Source organism: Odontesthes bonariensis, chromosome 17 (genome assembly GCF_027942865.1).
Source record: "Odontesthes bonariensis isolate fOdoBon6 chromosome 17, fOdoBon6.hap1, whole genome shotgun sequence".
Classification (NCBI taxonomy): Eukaryota; Metazoa; Chordata; class Actinopteri; order Atheriniformes; family Atherinopsidae; genus Odontesthes; species Odontesthes bonariensis.
The window spans coordinates 32,760,999-32,765,463 of NC_134522.1; the positions used below are offsets into that span (position 1 = coordinate 32,760,999).

The window sequence follows — 4,465 nt, forward strand, 5'->3', positions numbered from 1 at the left end:
ATTTTTGTATTGTACATTGTCTTGAATTGTTCACTGGAGGAAAAAAAGTGAAGAGGGAAAACTCAGGTATTAACACATTTTGTGGTGAATGACAATATGCAAGATGAAATTTGGTGTTTAAAATTCAATTAAGCTGCTTATATTGGGGATTTAGTGAAGGCGGGTCATTTTGACCCGGAGGACACGGGGTGTATACAGAAAATGAGGACAACAGGAGGGTTAAAGAGGTTTATGCATGTAACCTACTTAGAACGGATATATATGAAGGGCAAAGGAGTTTGAACTTGTTTTGACTGGAGGAATTCCTTTTATAGCAAAAATACCAATTTGGCCTTAACTTGCAAAAGTAAGGCTATTTGTAGCTGTCGCTGGAAAAGAGTGCCAATTTATTTGCTGCATTAATATTTTTGTATATTATTTTCTTGCAATATTTTTGGTTTAAGATATTTGTATATTCTTATTCCTTCTATATTTCTTATTTAATTGGGTAAAATGTGAATTAATAAGTTGATGTGTAATAATGACGTAATGACGTTAACCTAATAAGTAGTTGTGAAGACGTGTGTTCAGTCTTTTGGACCTGCACTGCTCATGGAGCAAGATGTGTGCAACAGTTTGTCCGTAAAGCCTTAGCAGCTCCTGATTTTCCGGTCAGAATGCGCACACGGTATGAGAAACTGTATTTGCTGTACATTTTATGTTTATGTCATGTTTATATACTCTGTAAGATTTATATTTAAGTTTCATGAAGGCCACATGGACATTCACGGACTGTAAAATATGTCGGCCTAAGATATTCATTTGTTGAGAAGATGACGATGCTAAGACTGTAATTTTTGTTTCATTTCAGTTTTTCACGTTGTTTGGTGTTTGGTGTACTTGGTGTCTGAAGACATAACATATCCTTGGAGACAATAAAACATCACTCTCATCAAGCATCAGTCGATGCATGGCTTAATTCTGAACAGAAGAAAAGCGTTAGGGGCAGCTACAGTGAAAAACGTGTTCTCCGAGGGGAGTGAGAAAATGTCCTTCGAGGGGAGAGAAAGACGTGCGTGATTTTTCCACAGCAGAATAGGTGGACAAAATCAAGGATTATACCAACTGTGTTAATGTTGATGTTGTCTCCGTGTTGATGTGTTCCCTAAATGAGCTGAAGTTTTTTCACAGCAAAATAAGGTGATGGTACTGGATTTCTCATTAAGGCTGCACAGCAGCTTGATGACTATTCTGGTTCCTAAAAGCAAGGGTTATACCAACTGGCCAGTTGTTTTGTTTTGGTTTATGTTTATTTTATGATTTCTTTGATTTGATTTTCTGTTATTTTGTTTACTTTATTTTGTTTATTTTGGTTTTGTTTTGGTTTGGGGTCCATATGAAAAAATAAATAAATGATGAATTGGGCATTAGGATTGAACCTTTCAAAGAGAGATGCCCTAAGTATAGAAATACAGTGCAAATGACATTTTGCACTACTGCGCTGCGAGATTTGCTAATATTATTCCACAGATTCAGAACCACTACAGGACGTACGGCCGGAGGACTCATAAGCTTGAGTTCTGGGAGGCTTTGCCCATCATGCCAAGATGATGGTGGAGAACTACACAACAAAATTATCCCAAAAAAAAATTAGTTAGGGAGGGGATGCTGAATATCCCTCAAGGAAGCGATGTACTGGTGACCTCTCCTTCCAAGATTAGTTCCGGATCAGAATGCTGAACAGACGTTCAGCCAAGAGGAGAGCCAAGCATCGAGGAGTGACAGGATTGGACCACAAGAGACCACACGACTTTCTAAATGATATATCTTTCTTAGATGACCACATCTTCATGTGGTCATCTAAGAAAGATATATCATTTAGAAAGTTAATCATAATTGTTCAAGAGGCTAATATACTCATATAGGCCCAATCCCAATTCTATTTTCTACCCCTTCGCCTACCCCTCGCCCCTACCCCTCGCCCCTTCAAACGTAGGGGTAGGCGAAGGGCTAAGAATGTCACCCCTTCGAATTGGGACAGCACTTCACACTCACGAACGTAATAAGTTCGCGCCGTCAGTTGTTACGTAACCAAAAGCGACAGCTTTAGCCAGAAGTAAACAAACATGACCGGTGCTGTGGTGTTCGCGCTGTCCTGGGCTATTCGGATATTTTTAGAAATATCTGCGTCGAATCGACGGAGTGCCATCAGGCGAAGGCGTCTTCGACATCTGGGAGCATTGCTGGATCTTGTTACGGTATGTGCAATAAGAAATTAATGCAAATAACGCTTGTGAGTGAGCAGCTGGTAGCTTCCAGAGCCGGCGTGTGAAAATGATTGTGTGTGTGTGTGTGTGTTTGAAAGTGCTTCTAACTGTACATTTGTGATATCGTGTAATATAGAAACAATTTGCTTGTCTCGTTGGATTTGCTGATTTATTGACTGGAGTAGTATCCTAACCTGGCTAACCTAGCTGAAAGCATAAGCTAACGTTTAGCCTTTGTTACTCGCCTCGTTCCGTTTGGAATAAACATGCAGCTCATGCGTTTTTGAAGCGGTTTTCTTTGTACCAGGTTCAGATTTGATGACTTAAATAAATGCACTGCATTGTGTGTGCTATCAATGTGTTGGTTTGGGAGGATAAAAGCCTGATCTTTCCATGTTTTTCTTTCCAGCAGACGGGTCATCCTACAAATTATTGCCCATTGGACCACAACATGTACCCCAATTTTTTTGTTATCCCTTGTATAATAAATCTCTTCATACCAATATCCGTTCCAGTCGTTCATATGATGTTGATGTGATAATCATGCTCACAAACCTTTTGTCCTTAATTTATTTTATTAGGCTCACATTACAGACTGGTAAGGCAGCTTATTTTCAGAAATAACAGCTTAAAGTGTCTGCTGTAAAGTGTGTGGTGCAAATATGGACAATAAACAGTATGAATATAAACAGGCAACAGTGCAATCATCAAGAACGAGATGACCGGAGCAGGAACAGCGGAGGGCGCATCGGAGGTGCTGCATGGGCTCAGTGATGTTCTGGGGGAACAAGACACGATATGACATTATAGCATGCACTGTCATCCATTGTAAAAAAATTAAAAAAAGGTGTTTCAGAATGCGGTAGTGGTGGCTGTGTGTACAATAGGTGCATGGCGCATCAACTCACCGTAAAGTTTGTCTATCATGCGCTCAAACCGAGCTAAAAAGCGCTCCGTTTTCTGCTCGTGGCGCTTCTGCTCCTTCAGGCTCTCCTGTATCAGGTAATCCATTATGGGATTGGACTTCCTACTTCTTTTTGGGGATGGGGATGACTTTAGAAACAGATCTTCGTTTTCGGCGCTAAACCTGATCAGGCTCTTTGTTTGTGCTTGAGTCCCTGTGAATCAGTCACGTATTTGAATACTTGTGATAATAGGTAGCGAAATGACGCTCACGTAACTCAAAAGGAACTTATCTATGGTTAACTAACTACATTGCTTGTAAATACTCGTGTTACAATTTAAAAAACGACAACTCTTTCACAGCACCTTCACATGCATTGACCGATTACTCCATGTAAAATAGCGACTTTTCCCATGTGCGTTTATAACAGAAAATAACTACACATTGCCACCATGTTAAACTCACACAATACACCAGTTATCACAACTTAAAACGATTAAAACAGTTAAATTATGGCAAAAAAATAGAAGAACTTACATTTGTGTGGTGCTCTCTTTGCTTCTGCCATTTTTAAAAAGACTCGCGATCTCCCGGTAGTCGCGTTGTATTCTGGGAAATATATCATACCCCTTCAAACGGAGTCTGCCTGGCCGAACCCCTCCGTTTCAAGGGCTACAACGGAGGGGTAGGGCTAAGGGGAAGGGCTTTGGAAGAGTATTGGGACAACACTACCTCTACACGTGAACGCGCAAAACGGAGGGGAAGGGGTAAGGGGTAGGGCCAAGGGGTGAATTGGGATTGGGCCTAAGTCGAGCCTTGGTTAAATTTATATTTGTTGTGTTTCATTTTTAAAGTGTTTGGCTAATTCCTCTTAAAGGGTGATAATGAATCATTTTTAGAATGTCAATTGCCAGTGGGGTGACTCGGCTGTTTGGAGCGGGACCTTAGACTCTGAACGGTAATAGGTTGGTCGGTCGCCAAATGCAACTGGGGCCATAGGTGAATTTTTCCCGGTTCCGCCATCGGGTTTTCGTTCCTATTCGCTGCAGACGGTGGACGAACCTGCTGGTGATGTTAATTGCCTTATGCAATCTTTGAGTGTCAGTAGTATAGAAATGATGTGAAAATTTTTGATTAATCAGTGTTCTGTTGTTATGGTACTTATGGGGGAGCAAGGCCTTGCTAACCACATAAGGTTTTAGGCCATTATGAACAAAGATTCCACACAGAGGATGGGTTCGGGGCCACATACACACAATTCATATAGCAAAATATGATTTTCTACATATAATCTATTAAGAAATGTGCTCATTTG

The 4,465-nt window shown here is 40.6% G+C and overlaps 1 long non-coding RNA gene across 1 annotated transcript; it reads right to left on the minus strand.

The window, feature by feature from the left end:
* Positions 1 to 2,937: 2,937 nt before the first annotated feature.
* Positions 2,938 to 3,887, minus strand: LOC142366752 (uncharacterized). Its single transcript, XR_012766865.1, has 3 exons — positions 3,688 to 3,887; positions 3,155 to 3,364; positions 2,938 to 3,024 (listed from the first exon to the last, which is right to left on the minus strand). It is a non-coding gene; the product is annotated as an uncharacterized LOC142366752 (long non-coding RNA).
* Between the last annotated feature and the right edge of the window lie 578 nt (positions 3,888 to 4,465).